A 21755-nucleotide genomic window follows, 5' to 3' on the forward strand; every position below is an offset into this window, starting at 1 on the left:
AGAAAGTGTAGTGGGTTTCACTGTTTCAATCAAGGTACGGAGAAGTGAAGTGGCGACTGGTTGGCAGCTGAACGCAAGTAGGTTTCTAGGGTGCTACTTTCAGGACCAGGGAGCTAGGAGGTAGATGGCTAGCTAGGGCCTGAAATGTCTCAGTAAAGAATTGGTCAAAACTATCAGAAACATCTTCAGGGTTTTATCAATAGTAGCAGCAGGGATTGGGGTTGAAGTTTGTCCAGGATGTAGTATATATGACATGCCACCTGACAGGGTATGGCATTACTGGGTTCAGAGAGCCCAGTCCCCAGATTGGCTGTGTGGTGGCATCCCACACATGTGTTGTACGTTCCTGGCCAAGGGTGATGGCTGACTGCATACATGTGGCAGCTGTGACATTGACACATGACTCACATAAACCACAACTGGACCATAGAGGTGATTCACAGGTTACCTTTGCACATGCTACCCTAGTAGTGTGATTGCCATGGTGAGTACCAACACATAGGGCCAATGGGGAACAACATACTGAAGGTGTGTATGTGTGGGTGTACCGCTACTGTTTCATAGCACTGGCATATATGACTGCACACGTGGGTAAATGCCAGGTAAGACATGTGCAATGTGTCACAGGCAACGAACATGCGCACAGGACAGACAGTGCCGCTCTGTCATGTGTAAAGTTGACATACGTATCGCACGCTATGCAGATGTCACTAGGAGTCTACAGAAGCACTGTAACTCTGCATTGCAGGTGTAAGCAGTGTTCCAGGGAACCCCAAGCGAACATGCATGCAAACAAAGCTACAGTAAACAGGGCTGGAAGTAGTGCATTGTACAACAAAGAAGGGGTAACAATAACAGTAAGTAACAATGCAAATATGTAGGCACTATCAACATGTACCCAGGAATACACAGCGCAGATGCCCATGGTAGAACTGATATTATGTCATAGTTATTTGTGATTTGGATTACATTGGTACTGCACACATATCTACATGCGCGAACATCGAACATCCACATTGCATAGTCGCTGTGGAAAACTTGACACCATTACTGTACATGTCCACCATTGCATATCACTACTTATGCTAGCTTTCCCTGTGCTACCCATGTATGCGGCTATCTGTTGACAACCTTACCACCGCATGCAATTATGTGCAGCTGTTACACTTTGGTATGTACTATGGGTGCAGATAACAATTCAGGACATTCATACAGTTACTGCAGCAGGCATGCTGGGATAAACACACAGTCATAGCAGCACACTGTACTGTTACCAACATGATACTACTAATACACTTCTATGTAGTCACCCTGTGCATCAGCAACGTGTTTACCTGTTCCCGCAATGATGTTGGAGATTGCAGGAGGTGGCACAGTGTCATCATATGCACAGGGTGTGGATTAGGTATGCCTGAGTCAGCCACTGATACCACCAATTGACATGTGTGTGTATGTGTGTTGGTGAGGGGCAGCAGTACAGGGTGGGGCAGTGTTGGTGCAGTGTGTGCATGTATGTGGTCACCCTAGGTGTTAACATTTCGCATGTGTGTATGCACGCACACAGTTCCACCTCATGGCTGCCATATACAGGGGTTTGTGGACAGCCACAGACTGCACCTGGCAGGTCATACAGATCAGTGTCTGTGGGCACGGACACGGTACCTGTGCCTGGCAGGGGTGCTACGGACCGTATCCAGTACTAAGCCAGACTGGGTACTGTCATCAGAAGCGGGAGTGTGTTGACTGGACACAGGTCCCTGTTGGGACTGTCCAGAGCCACGTGCACGTGGTCTCCTGGGGCGTTCCGATGACAGCACAGACCCAGCATTGCTGGGGCTGCTGCTGGCACTATGGGGGCATGCGCGAGCCTGTTGTCATCCGCGCCGACTGCCAGCTGCTGCTGTTGCCGGCATACGGCCACGTCGACGCCGCAAACGCCCACCATTGCCCTGGCTCATGGACATCTGGTTGTGGAACTGCTGTAATATGTCCCCACAACGCCTGTCTATGACATCGGTGAAATTACGGATAGCATCCGCAATGTCACGCATACTGTCTGTCATGGCTGTGCGACATGCTCTCAGCTCCCTCAGACCCTGTCTGGTGTACCTTTCCATACGCGACTGTGCCTGCATGGCAGTCCAAAACATAGCTGAGGTTGGCAGACCTCTTTGGGCACGCCGCCAGAGGCAGTACGCCCACGGATGCTCCCACGAGAACCCATGGGCAACTGTCTGTGTGGTACCATCGGAGGACCCTGCCCATGGCTGCTGTGTGGGGATGCATGTGCCACAGGTACCACATTACCCTGGTCTATGCCCACTGTATCCTGTCCATCACCTAGGGACAATGGTGACAAAGGATGTACTGGCAGGATGACTGTGCGCAATGATGGGGTTGACAGCTGTGTACTGTCAATTGGCTGACCAATGGCGGACCCTGACACACCTTCCTGTACCATTACACAAATATCATCATTACCAGTACCCGTGGCACAAGATTCAGGTTCCCTGCTGCAGGTCACCAGAGCAGCACCAGAACCTGTGGGAGGAAGACAGGAAACACAGTTTACAGTCTCCAGACATTGTTACCAGTGATGCACTTCTACACACATGCACACATGGACACATGCACACATGCACACATGGACACAGGCACACATGCACACATGGACACAGGCACACATGCAGACATGCACACGTGGACACATGCACACAGGCACACATGCACACATGCACACATGCACACATGCACACATGCACACATGCACACGTGGACACATGCACACATGGACACATGCACACATGCACACATGCACACATGCACACATGCACACATGGACACATGCACACATGCACACATGCACACATGGTCACATGCACACATGCACACATGCACATGTGGACACAGGCACACATGCACACATGCACACGTGGACACAGGCACACATGCACACATGCACACGTGGACACAGGCACACCTGCACACATGCACACATGCACACATGGGCACAGGCACACCTGCACACATGCACACATGCACACCCCGCAGTATACACACAGAGCACTACTGAGTTACACTACTGTTACTAGCATTATCAGGACTATTATAGGTTATGTTAAACACACTCACCAGCATGGATGGCCTGCCTTGCTGTAACCCGGAGGGACCTGCAGAAATGATGAGATTAATGTCAGTGGGCACAACTGTGCCATTGATATTGCATATGATACAGTGTACAGAACAGTCAAGTGTACATATGGCATATTACCTGCACGCCCATGTCGTGCTGCTGTGTGGAACCAGCCTCCATCATAATGCAGGTGTACTGCTGTTGCTGTTCCGGGCTGGAGCCACAACACTTAGGAGTAGCCCTCCAGTCTGGTGAGGGGGGGATGTGTGGCCACCCCACCTCCTGTGGCAACCTGTTGCCTGTGGATATCTGATGCACGCTGACGGACACTTCGGATTAAATCACTGCAGTGATGTCGTACCTGCTCATATGTCCTGTTATGCGTGCCAATATCATTTACCCTACGGACAAGGTCTTGCCACAGTGCAGCCCTCTCCTGTTGATTCTGACTGGTGCGGGAAAACAGGATGTCATACTCCCGCACCAGGCTCTGGTGGATCTCCTCATCTTCCGCTACAGAGTAGGCGGGATTACGCTGACGCCATCTCCTGGAAGAGAACACAAACAGGATATCAGCAGACTATGTCAGCAATATATGGCACACATACTATACATGATACTCATGTGTAGTGATATACTACTACTCCCATATGTTGCATGTGTGTGTGTCGTGGTGGATACACAGGTACATGGCCAGATATCAGTGCTCAGCCAACACCTGTGCAACAATACCTGCCACATTCCACACAACATAGTAGCATGCCCCATCGGTCAGCACACACTGACAGGCCCAATGCACAACCTCACTCTGGGGGATCATCCCAAGGTACTGTATGTGGGACGCTATCCACTACTGCGATGTGGACAGAAGTTACTCGCCTGGATATACATATCCCACCACCACCACCAGCACAGTAGACTACTTTGATATGTATGTGATTAGACAGTTATTCACTTGCTGGGACTGAGATGGTATCCATGCAGCACACTGGGTGAGTGGAAGCCACAACCCACACTGCTGACCCCTTTGCAAATGCTTACCACGGACATGCCACAGATTGCATGGAACTTGCACACACATTTCTAACCCAGACCCTATGCACAAAGGTTAGGCATCCTGTCCAGTGGACCCCAGACAGAGGCAGATTGTATAACAATAGCAGGAGGCTACTGCAGGACAGAGCACATTCACATTAAGGGAAGGCATCTGTGGTCAGCACTGGTACTACGCCACAGTCCATCATAACAATGGCCACGGCCTACTCTGGGAGGGAAATGGCCACAAACACTATGGATGACCACAAGGCCTTCTTCAGTTATGTTACACATATGGACCACATGCCTCAGATATGCTCTGTGTTAATACACACCTACTTAACATTCACCAAACACACGGATATTGGCAACAGTCTTGCAGACATGTTCGTGCACGATCCCCCTCCTTCTCCCCACCAGTTGAAATATTTATCACAGCTGTATGTAACCTCCCTATCATCTCACATGTCCAGGTGAGGGCCGGCCTCAGCAGAGCAGAACACACAGCATCACTGTGACCTCATGGTATCCCTGGATGTGTGCTACCTGCACTCCGAGAGGACATACAACCGCATATAACACTGATAATTTATCTTGGCTGCATTACAGGATATGTACCTGGACAGTGGCATACAGCGACAGTGGTCCCACACCACTAAGGAGGCACCTCGACTGACCCTGGGAACTACCACATCATATGCATATGCCTGGTCTGCTAAGCTATGGAATTATGCAGTATGGGATGCATATGCAGTGATATCGGGTACCTGCAGACACTTGTTCCCAGCCAGTGTGCCTTTGTGATGGGCTGATCCTGCCTTTTGAACCTGGCTGACCTTTCAAAGCAGTCACTACAGCCATTGCTGGGGCAACGCACAGACAACTGCTGCCAGGATCATGGCCTAAGACTGATTGACATGTAATGTATGGTCATCCCTTTTGGTGGAACTACGCACACACAACATATCACATGGACATACCTATAGATACAGACCTATGACACATTTGAGGGTTCACAGTATGCACACTATTAACCTGCTACTTTGCATTACCTGTGTTTGTCGCAGCTGGTTGCGTTACCACTGCTTCTGCTTGTTGCTGCTACTGTCACTGCTGACAGCTTCGGGTGACAGAGTCACAGTGTATAATTTTTTTTTTTTTCTCTCTCTCTCTCTCTCTCTCTCTCTCTCCTCTGTCTGCTTCCAGACAGTGCAATGAATGTATTGCATGTGTGGAGTGTTAGTACTGGATGCTTTTGTAGGTATCTGCATAGGTCCATGTGATGGCCTCTGCACCAATTGTAAGCCAGCATTTGCTAATTGCATACAGCCAGTTGTGTACTGATTGCAGTTCTCACTGTGATTTCAGGTCAGTGCTATAAAAGGGTATGTGGGATAGGCGTTGCCCTTTCAGATTGTAAGGGGGGGACCATGCTGGTATGCTGTGGACAGTGTTCTGTGAGTGTAAAGGTTAGTATCTCTCTCATGATTCAGGCTGTGTTGTAGATTCACATTTCTCCATTCCTCTCTCATGTTCCCTGTAGTAAGTGTGTATGCACAATGACTCCTACAACTATATATATATATATATATATATATATATATATATATATATATATATATGTACATATACATACATTTATATATGTACTTTAACTGACATTATTACCTACAAGCTACCAACTAGCATGGCTGTTTGTGTTCACACAGTACTATTGTGGGAATCCAGTAGTTTTGACAGTAATTCTACATGACATGCTTTGGGTACTACACATCCTATATTCCCTTTACATTCATCCCTACTATTACATGTTATATTTATTTTAGCACAATGTTCTTGTATAAGAGTCATGGCTTAGTGGTAGGTCATACAGACTAGTGTTTCCAAGGTCCTGGGTTCTGGACTGACAGTGGGATTTTATTTTGCTTTTGAACTGAGTACAGGACCTGTCAATCAAAGTGACTAAGGCACTTTTAAGCAGTTGTAACCAGGTTAGCGCTGGTTTGCATGGAGCTCACGCATGCGCACTGGCGTTTAGCTCCACGCACACAAGCGCACACCCGCTTACAACCGCTTAACAGTGCTTACTCTGGCGCACACCCGCGCTATTTTCTTTGAAAGAAAAGAAAATGGGGAGACAGGAAAGTGGTGAAAAGGGGTCACAAAGAGGGTAAGACAGTAGGGAAACAAGCTTGGGATTTGCAGGAGGGATGTAGGTAAGGCCCATAGCTGCCCATTTCTTCATCAGCAACAGCTGTGCATATGTATGTAATTTGGTGTGACATTTGAAACCTTCCACCCTGAGAGAGGTGTCAGGACAACAATAATACTTGTTGTACAGCCAATTGTAATTGATAGATTCCATGTCCAGCAGACATGTGTGCGGAATGGGCAGCTATGTATGGGGCGAATTTTTTGTGGGTACAGAGTGCCCTTTTTTTTTTTTTTCAGGTGAGAGTGGTATGTCAGGTGAAGGAAGTCGGTACAGCTGGGGAGGTAGGTTGGGTAGGTAAAGAGACAAGACAAACAAGACGATACAGGGGCGGTGTATGACACGTGTGGGGGTTACACAATTGACGGGACGGAGGTTTGGATATCCAGAGCCCATGAGCCCACAGATGGCAACAGTGGAACTGATATCCCCACCCATAGGCAGTTGCCACTGTTCCTTCACTGCCCAGGACGGGCTGTGCTGGGGCTGTGTAGGCCGGGCAACAGGCATGCCCGTTAGTTGTGCCACCCATGCCTCAAGCTGGCATAGGGGCTCGAGAACAGAGTCCCGAATCTCCCTACGCACCACAGTCCGGACGCTACGGAGGGTGAGTGGTGGTTCTCCTCCGCCACACTTGCAGAGGGGGCGAGCCCCATCCCCTGCAGCGCTTCCACCCGCCGGTGGCACAGGGCCACCGGAGGAGGGTCCGGACTCGCACTAGTGCCAGGTGCACTCGCCAGCTGAGGTGGGAGAGGTGGGTCCGCTGGACCCCGCCTTCCTGTCGCCCTATGTTTTGCATTATGTCATGACAGTTTGGGTTAGTGACATATAATACCATTCACAATTAGTTGTAACAGCATGCATTAGTATTCCCATTAACCAAACACCCAGATATTCACACCATTGAACAGCGTGCATAACACATGCATAATTTGAACAGCAATACACAGTCCAACAACATGTAGGGTTAATTGATGGCAACAGGCCATCAGGTTTGGATGTATGAACAGGGCAGATGCATCAACGGACATGCAAATATATATGACCCAACAGGACAAACGTCCAGGGGTGTTAATTGTGATTGCACATACCATTTTCACGTGGAATGGGTTATATGTGGTTATAGGGTGGGGTGAAGAAAATAATATTAACACCTTCAAATACCAATACATATGCTGTACATTTCTAATAGCTACAGATATATACACACTACTGTTCTAACTACAGTTTCCTATATGATAACTATTTCAACTTGGTGATAGGACTGTTACTGCAACATCAATATACATTTTATTGTTCTTCATACACATTCATATCTAGCTTTGTTCAGCTACATCATCCTGCTACATTTGCTTTATATAGCTGTAGACAAGTGTGGATGTTTGGTATATCAGACAATCATCCTATCTGCATATTGCAGACTGAGAGCAACATATCCAGATTTTGGGATACACATTCCAGATGCAGCAACACTTTGAACAGATTTCGCTGTTTGGTTTTGATTCTCACATGCATTTCATTCTGTCTTGACTGCAGTATACTTTATTCAGGGGTTATTACTACTGTATTGCTGGATTCATGACACTTTCTCACACTCTCTCACTTGCTTTCATTTTACTATTCAGGATGGTACTTACTTCTAGGCTTTATTGACATGTTTTACCTGTAGTTATTACAATCCTTTCCAGCAGTCTCACTTCTGTCATGTTTCAGTATTTCAACAGGGATATATTTCACACATGTGATTTCATCATCTTCTGCAGCTATACTTTTCAGCCTGCTGCAGGTTGTGTACTATTTTCTTACAGGTGGGGCATTTTTATTTCAGAATTTATGTCAGACAGTTTCATTTTTCGGTTTAACTTACAGGCTGAAACACACTTTTGTAATCAAGCAATACTTGCAGACACTTTCACACTGTTACTTGCACATTTTATTCCTTAGTGACTACACTGCACTCTTTTGCTGACTGTCATACTTTTATATTTCTTTACAGTTACTGGTAGTGGATTACTGACCTGCCTGGTGGCGCAACCGCACCAGCCTATCGCCATAGGCTCTGCGGTTCGCAGAACGGACACCTGCAGCTGTAATATAAATGAAGTAATATTGGAATACACATCTCCATAATATCAGCTAGTTTAATTTCTTACATACATAATTAAATGTAATTTACTCAGTAGTTGGGCGTTGGGTGTTTGCCGGGCCTCCTGGATCCAAAGGTTCAGTTGGTCCTGCTTGCATCTCTTCAGGTCCGCATGGTGGTGACGGACCTGCTCACCAGTCCTTGGAATCCCTGTGGCACTGGTGAGATCATGAGCCAACCCGTCCCACGCCTCAGCCCTGTATGCTCCCCAGAGGACCTGGCCCTGCATGAGTTGGGCCTCATGATTGTGGACTAGGAGCCAGACCATGTACCTGGACTCCTCAATGCCCCACCTCTGTGCTCGAAAGCAACTACCCTCTCCTACTCCTGTCATTCTGCCTGCAGTTCAGTTCTACAATCGCTTATGCTGTGTATTCCCGCCTATGGGGCTTATATAGTCCGTTTTTCCCGCACATATCTGTGATTGGCCATTTTGGAATTGTATCAACTTCAGTAAACCTGCATTGTCATGCTCCAGTTTGTATTCATTCCTATATATTAGCTATTATTGCATTTCTAGGTACTGCTGTCATGGCTTAGTGGTTTGGTACCTTGACTATGGTGTATAGTATCCTGGGTTCGAACCTGGCCACTGCTTTTTATTTTTCATGACTGTCTAGACATGCTGAGGGGTGTGTCTGTGTAAAGGCAGTTTTGATACGGCTTGCTCAACGCTGCCCGTCGGTTAGCTTGTTTGCGGTGCGCAGCTCCGCAAACGGGTTACGCTGGTTTAAGCCTCATTTGGCTATCAGCACGCATATTACGCTCAGCTCAGTTAGGGGCACATAGATTTAGCATGTTAAACCACTGCTCAGCTACGGGCACTCATTTTGCACCAGTTAAACCACTGCTCATCTACGGGCAGATGCACTCACCCTGTTAAACTGTAGCTCAGCTATGGGCACATCTGGCATTTTTATTCTTTTGTTACCTCACATTTCTTCAATATAAATGGGCTATTTCATTACATTTTACATAAAATGTGGTTTTATGTGTACATATTTGTCAGGGACTTGTTTCATGCTTATTTTGCTAAAAATAAAAAATTGGTGCTGTGGGGGCTCGAACCATGAATGCCTGCTCTTCAGCCAACATCTCTACCGCTACGCTATTGCTTCCTGGCTTATTTTGCATATTTAGTTCTTATATGCTTTCCCACTGACTGCTAACTGTAGCTGCGCTACGGGCACGCCAGCAAAGCGCACTCACGGTTAAACATTTTACAATTTAAAAAAAATATATAACATGTTTATTTATATGTTTTCTGTTCATAGTCTGTGGGGCATGTGTTGTGTTCTGTTTATTCACATTTCCGTGGACTCTGTCGTGGGTGTTTACTTTGGGCACTTTTACTCTTCTGGGGGCGTGTCCGCCACAGGGCTCGCCTACGGACACGCCCCCTACTGTCTTACACGGACCGTGTTAGCCTTAGGTGTGATTCAGCATGCTCTCATGAATATGCAAAGCATGGTGACATCACTCCGTTTAACTGCAGCCTCCGTGTATGAGTTATAACTCTTACACGGAGGCTTCGTGAATCCTGCCCTATATATCCTCATTAAATATAGAACCTCAGTAAAGGTTGGAGCTGTGTGCAGTGATATTCAATGAGATAAAGTTAGCTGAGGAAAGCAAGATTGTTCCATGGATGTCTATCCCAGTTTCATCAGCAAAGTGCATCTGGCAGTGGCACAGTAGATACAGATTAGCTTATCTAGCAAACACCTTTGCATGTTGGCTATTTTTTTATATGAAACCCTAGCTTTATTTTTCAAAACAATCACAGCTTGGTATTTTGTAATCACTGGCTGTGTTTTGCAGACTGAACAACTTTGTTATGTTGATTATAAGTAACGTAGAACTCCCTGAGCCTGTATATACTTTGGATATGTACTATAGCCATTGCCACTTTAATTCTATTGCAAACCTCAGCTGCTTTAAGAATGACTGTATGCCATAATGCATTTAGTTGATGGACTCGTACCAGTATGCTCATTATGGGTGAACTGTTGGCATCATTCGTACTGATCTGAAATTTTGGGGAGCATAAAAGCTACTTTTGTTAAAATTGTGGTGTATCCTAATTTTAATGACCATATTTTTGATTTCAGTGGAAAACCAGATATATGCATTAAGAAATAGTTTCAGATCTGAGATTTTCATCATGAAATAAAAAGTGAAAATGTCATTCCAGTCAGAAAACCATGCCAACAACCCAAGAAGTGCCTGGCGCACTCTGAGGAAGCCAATTTACTGAAAACAAGTTATTTTACCTGTAAAGTGGTTGCATTTCAGATATTAAGCCATTCAGCCCTAGAAAATTTTTTTTTCTCAAAATGTTTAAGTTTAATCCACTACAGCCATTTCACTTCTTTGCATGTTTCAGAGGAGCAATCAAGTCCGATAAAGAAAAATAAGAAAATCAGGTTATTTATTTTTTATACTATGTGGGAAAAGAAGTTGAGGTAGCATACATTTCCTTTTAATTCACGGAGGCCAGACTATTGCATAGGTAGCAGTAATTCATAAGCTTAATAAACATTTTATGTCAAAAAAGAAATATACATGAAAGGGCATGCATCCTCATTTGTGCACAAGGCAAAAGCTTTTTTAAGGTATTTAAATGCTCTTGGTAAAATTTATCAGTTTAATGAAATGAAAGATAAGGAAATTAGATACAGAATTGCAATTGGTCTGGATGCTGTAGAGGTCTCTCGAAACTTAAAAACTGAAGTGAATCTATTATCACTAAAGGCAGTATAGACTGAAAGAGAGCTGGAACTGGTAAAGAAGAAAAATATGACAAATGATTAGTGTGAGGTAAATTACATAGTGAATAAAAAGTTCAAAAATATAATATCAGTCAAAACAGAGCGAGTGTAAGTCTTGCAAATGCATACAGTGTAACCATTAATATGCTGAAGAAGTTTGCAGCTTGAGGCAAAATGTACAAGTAAAAAACTAATGTTTTTCAAGATTGCTATAGGGATAGTGTTACCTATAAAATTTCTCAAGAAATCCACAGTTGCATGAAGGAAAGATAGAACTGCATAGCTCTTGAGGTAAAGCTAAGTGCTCCGGTAAATTTCTAGCTATGTCTGAGTGGAAGGGGTACATGTTTGAATTATGGATTTATGAGACTGACAGTACGTACATAAGAATCTGTTCAGTCTGGCAGTGTCATGTGAGATGGATTCAGCTGTCACAATATAGGAAGTCAGTTTACATGCATTTGGTGATGTTAGTTGACTTAATTTTGAACCAGTAAAGCTTGAGCTAAAATTGAATGCTGTCCTGTATACCTTGACCATAAGCAGAAGCTTGCCTTTTGCTATGATGTCTAAAGTAGAAACAGAACTCAAAATAATGAAAAGCCTTGGTGTAATATAAGGTGCAACTGAAATGATTAAGTGGTGTGTGTGTGTGTGTGTGTGTGTGTGTGTGTGTGTGTGTGTGTGTGTGTGTGTGTGTGAGTGGTCCCATTGATAAAAACAATGTAAGTTTATGAATATGTCATGACCTTTAAAGGTTGAATAATGCAGTTACGTGTTGAGGAGAATTTATTATATGTACATTAGAAGACATAACATGGAAGGTAGTCCATCCTACAGTGCAGTGTTTTAAACATTAGATACTATCATTGAATTTTTGCAAATACTTGTTGAAAAAGCTAGGCAAAAGATGACAACCTTCATTACTCCTATGGGAAGATTCTGTTTCAAGATGCTGTCAATTGGTATAACCTCAGCATATGAAAACATTTTGAGGATAATTAGTGCCTTGCTAAAATCATTCATTTATTCTTTGTTGGGCTAGCCCTGCTAGGCCAGTATCCTCTTTTCAGAAGATGCCTAAGGTGGTACTCATTCTGACTATGGGAAATTGGGCCAGGGCACTTCCTCTACTTTTTTTTGATAAGTGCTATGTGATCCTTTACTACCATCTAGTTTACAGCTCACTGAGGCAGATGAGAATTGGATTAACAGCTCATCTGAAGCCCCTTATTATGGGCAGCAGTATTAAGTATCTGGTGTGGGAATAGACCCTACAGCCTTTCAATCTTCTAACACTAAATATAAACATTCTACTTGATGAGCTACTGACAATACAGTAAAAAGCATCACAGTGTTACTGTGTTATGGGAAATGTTCAGGTACTTGGTCTAAATAAAGAGACATGATTCAAGGCAAGAAACAATATTCCAAGCCATAAAAATATGTGTTAGTTCAACCAAGATGAATGCTGCTTTGGAAAGCCTAAGATACACTATCTCGGTCACAGTATAAGTTTTAGTGCACTTAGCCTAGAACCAAGCAAGGTCAGAGCAAAAGCCAAGTTATCAAATCCATTTTGTTTGACAGAATTAAGATAAACCCTAAGTATGATTAACTTCTTGGGCAAAATCATGCCAGATCTCTCAAGTATTATACAGCCACTAACTGAGCTATTAAAGTAAGACATCCTCTGGTTTTAGGGAAATGCCCAGTTTCAAGCTTTCACCTGTGTAAAAGAAAAACTAATAGCAGCTCCATTATTAATATACAATGATGTCATTAAAACAACTATGGTGAGTGCTGATGCATACGTTGATGTTATTAAGACAACTATGGTGAGTGCTGATGCATACATTGATGTTATTAAGACAACAAGTGTGAGTGCTGATGCATACTTTGATGTCATTAAGACAACTATGGTGAGTGTTAATGCTAGCTACTTTAGCCTGGGTCCAGCATTACACCAAATGGATGAAAAAATGCCACATTCTGTTGTTAAGTGAGATGAAGGCAGATATTTACAGATTGGGAAAGAGTACATGTGAAAAATTCTACAAATACCCATCAGAGCTCGAGCATTTCCATCTTCAGACTGACCTCAGGCAACTGGTTCCACTAATTCATTTCCACTAGTACCACCCAGCTGCTATATACTGTTACTGGAAATCAGAAGGTTCAATGCTAGAGCGATGCTTGTGTCTTGGAATGAGTTAATCATAGCAGCTATGCTATTTAAAAATCCTGTATGTGACCAACTATTTCCAAATACCCAATATGACATAGCCACAGATGTGGGGAGCATAATGACTATTTGAACTGTGACTAACTATACACTATAAAAGTTAAAATAAGATATAAGAAATCGCCATGAGTTACAAATTATCAAATATCTCTAAGCTAAAAGGACAAATCACTGGACAAGAATGAAACATCTCATATATGTGCACTGCACAGTCTGATTACAATTATCACAACATATTACTGTAACAAGACAGACTGGTGCTACCCATATCACAACCTTATGAAGTGCAATATGAAATACAAAAAAGGTACCAAAGTCACACTAAATGTTGAAAATGAGCCAAAAGTTTAGCATGTTAGCCCAACATCAACCAAGACATTATAAAGGCTTGTGTCAAAGTGTTAATTATGTATCTTCCATTAACTATCTCAAAAAGAGAGCTATTGGTTATGACAATCTTACCACAAAGTACCTGGCAAAAAATAGACCCCCGGATTCACTATCCTTCTGTGCAATACTAGCTTAGTCCTGCACAGAACTGGTCATTTAGGAGCAGGATGGCAGCACGCCATGCATAGTAATGAATGCACACTGCCTGAGCTCCTAAATGGACACAGAGCATGTACAAGTGCAGTGGACATGTCTGAGAGCAGAACTCTCAGAATATACATGCCCCTGCAATTAAGAACAGTAGTGTAGGAGTAAGAATGAGTGAGACCACTCATAGGTGTTTGCATACCCCGAGCAAAATCCACCCCCCCGAGTGTACAAGAGCAATAGTTATAACATTCAAATATGAAGATTTTTGTTTATGAAACACATCGAATTTAACTGTAAGTGCACGGTTTTGCCCATAGCTTAGCTACGGTTAATGCAGGTCAAAATGGCACAAGAGGATAAAAAGCAGGATATATGCAAAAGAAACAGTACAGCAATAGTGCAGTGGGAAGAGCATTCACTTTATGAGCAGTCATTCCTGATTCAAATCCCATTCCAGTACAATCCATTTTCCATGTCAAATCATTGTATGATCAATTTATTTTGTTGCATAACCTACGACATAACATATATTTGTGGAGTACTGCATTAAATGCAGATGTGAGGTGTCATTGTCATAATGTTGCAAAGTCCACAGATAATCACAAGTGCCCCATACAGTATATGTACACAGGAATCAGGGATAAAAATGGAAGGTAAAATGTGTAATGAATGATAAATCCATCCAGGTGTCAAATCCACCACATGCCCAACAACCATTAGACATCACTGTCTAAATTAATGCGGTGGTAAGCAGGTGCAAGCACTTGTAAGCAAGAGTAAGCATAGTTACACAGTAGTAAGTAGGAGTAAGCATATTTAAGCAGTAGTAAGTAGGTTTAAGCCCATTTGCACAGGGGAAAGCAATGCACACTTAGGTTAAGTAATACTGAAGCTAACTCTCTGTAAGCATATTTAATTGGAGGTTAGCATAGCTTACCTTCGCACAAACCCGTGCAAACCCACTTACAATTGCTTAACAGTGCCTTTAGCACTCTGTATGCATCAACCGCTGTCCTGGCAAAAAAGAAAATAAGCAACCTTTGCAGGTCTTGAACCAAGAACCCTATACAATATAGTGACAGTAGTTAACCACTAAGCCATTAGTTGAGGTATGACCAAACAGATCCTCACCATAGGAAAAACAAACTGAACATGTGAAAGGAATCTATATACAGTTTTATATTGTATAACCAACTACAGGACATAAATATGTGAACTGGAGTATTGCATTAAGCCCAGATGTGAGTTGTCAATGTGATAAAGTGTTGAAATCCCCTAATAAATACTAGGATCCCATACAGTGTACGTACACATGAATCATGGATACCAAACACATATATAACATGTAATGAATAATAAATCAATGCCACAATGCAAATATAATGCAACTTAAATATTAGGTAATGCTAAGCATTGCACAGCCCAACTTAGTAGGTGTAAGCAATGTGTAGGCCAGATAACTCAATCTGCCCATAGGTATACCCTTTAAGCAATGGCAACCATAAGTAAGCAGGTTTGCCCATAGCTTAGCCTTTTCAAAATCATCCAATCATGGCAAAGTGGGGAAACCATCCCTATTTAAACCCAACAGGTGGGAATACATCTCATAACTGGTTGTAGCTTCCCCTTGTAGGCACTATGTCTGGAAAGGGAGAGAGTGTGTGCTTTCGGGTGCAGCGCTGGGGCATCCAGGAGTCCAGAGTCATGGCAGGACTCCTTGTGAAAGACCATGACATGAGACTGCTGCAGAGCCAGTACCAGGGTTCCCAGTACAAAGCAGAAGCCTGGGACTATCTCGTCCATGACCTCAGCAGTGCCACTGGCATACCCTGAACTAATGAGCAGGTCAGGCATCACTATGCCGACCTGAAGTGGCAAAAGGGGGATCTCTTGGATCAGTGGATCCAAGAGGCTAGGAGGACAGGGGAACTCCCAGCCGTGTGTAAGTATCAGTCCACTACCTGTTTAATAATTGCCAGCTCATGTACATTATGTATAGGTATGTTTAAATATTCCTTTTATGTCTTTCACAGTGGCAAGTGAGCAGACTATGAACCAGGAGGCCCATGGATATAGATGGGAGCGGTTGCGACGTGAGGCAGGTTAGTAATACTCTTGAATGTACTGCCATAGGAAATAAATCTAAAAGTAGTAGTAAGTTAATTGCCTGTTTAAAACCTGTATTGTTTAAGGCATGTATTGCATACACCAGAGAATAGTGCAGGAAGAGTCTCATATAGGTTGTTTGTAAATAAAAGCATAATAGCCTGACAATTAAGGTCTAACTGCTGGACTGCATGGGTTCACTCTGGTATCATATGGTAATGTTGAGTTGCAATCACTTAATAGTACTGTTATAGCAAGCACTGCTACCCAAACTGTGCTACATAAGTAAATTGTGTATGAATGTCTGTATATGACTGTTGTAATCCCAAGAGGTCAAATAGCACAACTGAGAGAGACTTAGACAGAAAACACTGAAAAGACAAACAACAAAATCCAAATAGCACACTCAACTGCAATGTGAACTGTTGTAGTTTTTGCACACACAGCTATGGTTCAAATCCTGGGAGTAGTAGTAGGCTGTATGCGGAACCATACCCCACAAGTGTACATAAATGTCCAAAGTGTCCAGTAATCAGCCCATAGTTGCTGCTGCCTGTCACCCTGTCCCCCTGTCAAACCAGTAGGATGATCCCAGATGTTTAGGCAGCAAATAAGACATACAACTGATCATCAAACATCTATAACAACAAACTGTCACTAGCAACCCCCCAAAATGTTATGAGAGTAAGTAGCCAAGTATGTCCATCTCCACCCCCGTGCTGTCAAGCTGTGACCAGAGTGTGTACAGTAACAGAGTGAGATATATGTGCATAATACTAATGTGGAGTCTGGTAATTTGTGTGGCAACATGCAGATAGTGCTAACAAGCATTGCTCCCACAGGTCTGTCAGATACATACACTGTGCCTATAAATAAAAGATTGATATCCTGTACTGGTACTGTTTACTCTGGTATTGTATGGCATTGTTAGTGTTGCAATTCCTCAGAATCATAAGGTATTACTCATCACAGTCACCCACACTGTACTACATAATACAACTGTCTAGGAAATCCTGTATAAGAGTGTTGTAATTACAAGGTCAGAATGTAAAACCACAGGAGAATTATAGACAGAAATCAGAAGAAATACACAGCAATACCTATATAGCACATTCAACTGTGATGGACAGTGTCTTAATTTTAGCAGACACAGCCATGGTTCGAATCCTGGGATTGGTAGTAAGCTGTATGCAGAATCATACCCCACAAGTGTACAGAAATGTCCAGAATGTCCAGTCATTTGGCCCATATCTGCTGGCTATTACTCTGCCTCCTGCCGTATCAGTGTGCCAATTTCTGACATGTAGGCAGCATGTCATGTCATATAACTGACGGTCAGACCTGTACATATCTGGAAAATGTCAAATAAAACAAACGTGCCATTGTACAAGTCACTAAAAGTTTAAGATGGCAATAGTGGGAATATGTCTCGGTTCACCTGCATGTGGTGAAGACATGCCCATAGTGTGTGCAAAAAGAGATGGACAGGTATGTGCATAACATCAACCTGGAATATGGGAGAATGTGTAGAAACAGTTAGTGTTAACAAACAATACCTCGACAGGTATACCAGGTAAGAGGTGTATACTGCAGGTAAAACTAGTTCATGTATATAGTTGTCGACAGCCATACCACTGTCCAAACTAAGGCAATAGGGTAGTGTACTAATACTTGTAAGGTACAGACAACAGCAATGACTAGGAAAGCAATGCAAACTACAGGAATATACTAGTTGTTAATTGATATATTTCTCTCCCCCCACTATATCTGCAACAATAAACTAAATACACAACTCAGTTGGTATGCGCTGACTTAACTCTAATGTTGGGACATATGTCCTATTATTCGATAATTATTTAAATCAGTTTCTATGCATGTGCTATGTTGAAATACCCCCACATTGGTGGCATAGTGCCATCAATGTACCTGCATGCTGTTGTAATTACCACTGTGGTCCCATATATGCATGTGTTCTGTTTGCTATGCAACTGTTCCATATCTAGTGTTTGGGTTAATGGGAATATCTATGCATGCTGTTATACCTAATCCTGGAATGTGTTGACTATTACTAACCCACATATGTCGATAAAACTTAAACACCATAGAAAGTATGGGAATACGGGTCCTGGCAGACCCACCTGTCCACCTCATCTGGCTGTGGCACCGGGCACCAGCACGTCTGGGGCCCAACCTAGGACCTCCTTGTCTGCTGGTGCTGCACCACCTTCGGGTGAAACCACCTCAGGGGATGGGGCTCACCCCCCCAGGGAGTGGGCGCAGACAGGAACCTGTCATCCATCGCCAGGTCTGGGTCATGGTGTGTAGCAAGCTCCGCAGGAAGGTCCGAGATCTGCTATGCCAGCTTAAGGGCTGTGTGTTGTGACTAGAGAGTTGGCCTGGCTCTCCAACTCAGCCCCCAGCACAGCCACCATCGGGGCAGTAAAAGTGCAGTGGTGACTGCCCATGGGTGGGGACCTCAGTCTCACTGTTTCCACTACCCAACACCCCTCCACATCAAGGTGTTTACCCTCCACATGTGTCATATATCGCCCCTGTATGCATCTTGTTTGTCTTGTCTGTTAACTTACCAAACCTACCTCCCCAAATATACCTACTATCCCTCCCCAACATCCCACTCTCACCTGAAAAAAAAAAGGGCAATCTGTTCCCAAAAAAAAAAAAAATCTTGCCTCATACATAGCTGTCCATTTCACACACGTGTCTACTGGACATGTAATCTGGTCTAATTGGCTTAACAACATATTATTGTTGTCCTCACCCTTCTCAGGGGTATGAGTGTCCAAATCTACCTCCAAATTCAGTGTATATGCACAGCTGTTGCTGTAGAAGAAATGGGAAGCTATGGACCTTCCCTACACCCTTCCTGCACATTCCTAGCTATTTTTCCTACTGTCTTTCCCTCTTTGTGCCACTTTTTTACCACTTTCCTATCAACCCTTTTTCATTTCTTTTTAAAGAAATTAGCGTGGGGGTAAGCGGGAGTAAGCACTTTAAAAAAGCAGTCAGCTGGTTTAAGCCTGTTTACGTTGGGGTAAGCAATGCCTACACAGGTTAAGCAATTTAAAAGCTAACTGAGTATAAGAAACTGTAACCGGAAGTCAGCAGTGCTTACCTCCACATAAACCCACTTACAACTGCTTAAAAGTGTCTTAATCACTCTGTATCCAATGACCCTTGCTCTGCCCAGCAACAAAATAAACAGCCACGACAAATCTTGAACCAAAGACCCTGCACAGCATAGCCAAAGTGATATATATATATATATATATATATATATATATATATATATATATATATTTATATCTAAATAGATATATATACATATCTATATCTATATAGATATATATATATATATATATATATATATATATATATATATATATATATATAAATAAAATATCCATACATCTATAGATATATATGTCTATATATATATTTAGAGAGAGAGAGAGCAATATATATATATATATATATATATATATATATATATATATATATATATATATATATATATTTGGGTCTATATTAGAATCTCGAAGGTTTAATGCTGTGAATCACTAAATATCGAACTTTAGTGATCGAAACATTAAACCATCGAAATTCTAGTAGACCCTGTAAAAAAATAAAACAAGTAAAGGGTGTTTAGGCAGGGGGGAAAGCCCCCCTGCACCCCCCACATGGGGAGCTGCACCCCCACCCCGTTACTTAAATAGACGAACTCCAAAATCATACTTTAACAGAGTATGGTGCGGAAAGGGAAGATTTCCCTTTCCTACACTGTAGCGCAATCTCAAAGTTGGTATATTTAAGTAGTGGGGGGTGTGGGGGGTGCAGGGGGGCTTTCCCCCTCTACCTGCACTCGTTTGTTTTGTTTTTTTGGTCCTAATATTTTTATATGTGTTCGATTGTTTAATAGTTCAATGTATACAGTTCGATGTTTATGCATTCGAACTATTAAACTTTTGTGATTATAATATAGACCCACATATATATATATATATATATATATATATATATATATATATATATACAGATATATATATATATATATATATATATATATATATATATATATATATATATATATAAAATAGAACATAACAAATACATATATGACCACAGGCAACGTTAATGGGGGTGAGGGGGCTCAAGCTACATACATCTTGTACGTATTGATATTACCCCCCCCCCCACAGCCCAACAGTTCTGCCCTGCAGTACAATACAAACTGTTGCAAGTCCCATAACCAGGACCCGACACAACATGGGCACAAGATGTTAACAGTAATCCATCCAACCTGTATGATAGCAGGCTGGTATCAGTAACATAACACAACTTTCTTGTGGCAACAGGTGTAAGTGTAAGACTACAATGCACGTGGTCCTAGGTTTGAATACAGCATGTTCCATACAGTTTTAGTGGGAGGTTGGCATAATGGTTAAAGTGTTTACCTTATTAACACAAGATGCAGGGTTTGATTCTGACATGGGGTAATTGGCTAGGCTTATAATAGCCCACATGGGCAGTTAGCCTAGTACTAATCTATGAACCTATGAAATCATGCAGTACAGTCTGGCTACCATAGGGTATGTGCAAAGTGTAAGCAATAAACATTCCTAAGATACATATACACATACACATATATGTATATATATATATAACTGAAAAAACCAACTAGGAGCAACGCAATGAAGGGCATGCAGTCCAAAATGAAACGGTTTCTTCCAACAAAATGAAACGGTCACATCCAATGACAACATCCAAGGATACTTAAAATTAGAAGAGTTTAATTCATGTGCACAAATACAATGGTGGTAAGCGCTTTCGCAAACTGCTTCATCAGACCAATTAACAGTCGGCACAACAGGGTTTAAATCCTGAAACTGGCGGGAAAGTATTAAAAAATCATTTGTCACTTTTAAAGGTATACACCTTTACACTAGAAAGCTCTTCACAACCACCTGAACAGCAATTGGATTAAAATCAATAAATCAATAATTCATGGATGACTAAAAACATTTCAAGAGAGTGCATATACATAAATTAATACTTATGAATGCCCTGTCTAATTCAATATCTGATATTCAGCTATAATGACTTTACTAAAACCACTAGGAGAAATATATATGTGGACACATATCTCCTATCTAATACACAATTCAGGCAACTAATCTCAAATAAAATGTGCTACAAATATAGAAACATCATATAAATATACATGTCTCATTACTAGAACTATATAAACTATTCTAAATAATTATTCACTCAATGCACATTAAAAACTTTAAAACTAAACATGTGTGAGATGACAACAAATCTGGACACTTAATATTGACACACATAAAAAAGGAGAATCAAAACTTCATAATCATATCTTGAGCCTCCTCATCTTTAAATAAGGTTTAATGAGAACTTTCCCATTTAGACCAGGTGGCCTATCGGACCTGAGTTTGATTATCCAATTACTCTCCTTTGATTCCGTAAGATTACACATATCTCCTTTCCTAAATGAATCATATATTCTCTCAACTATCCTAAACTTGAAC

Source organism: Protopterus annectens, chromosome 2.part0 (assembly GCF_019279795.1).
Source record: "Protopterus annectens isolate FY-2018-M chromosome 2.part0, PAN1.0, whole genome shotgun sequence".
Taxonomy (NCBI): domain Eukaryota; kingdom Metazoa; phylum Chordata; order Ceratodontiformes; family Protopteridae; genus Protopterus; species Protopterus annectens.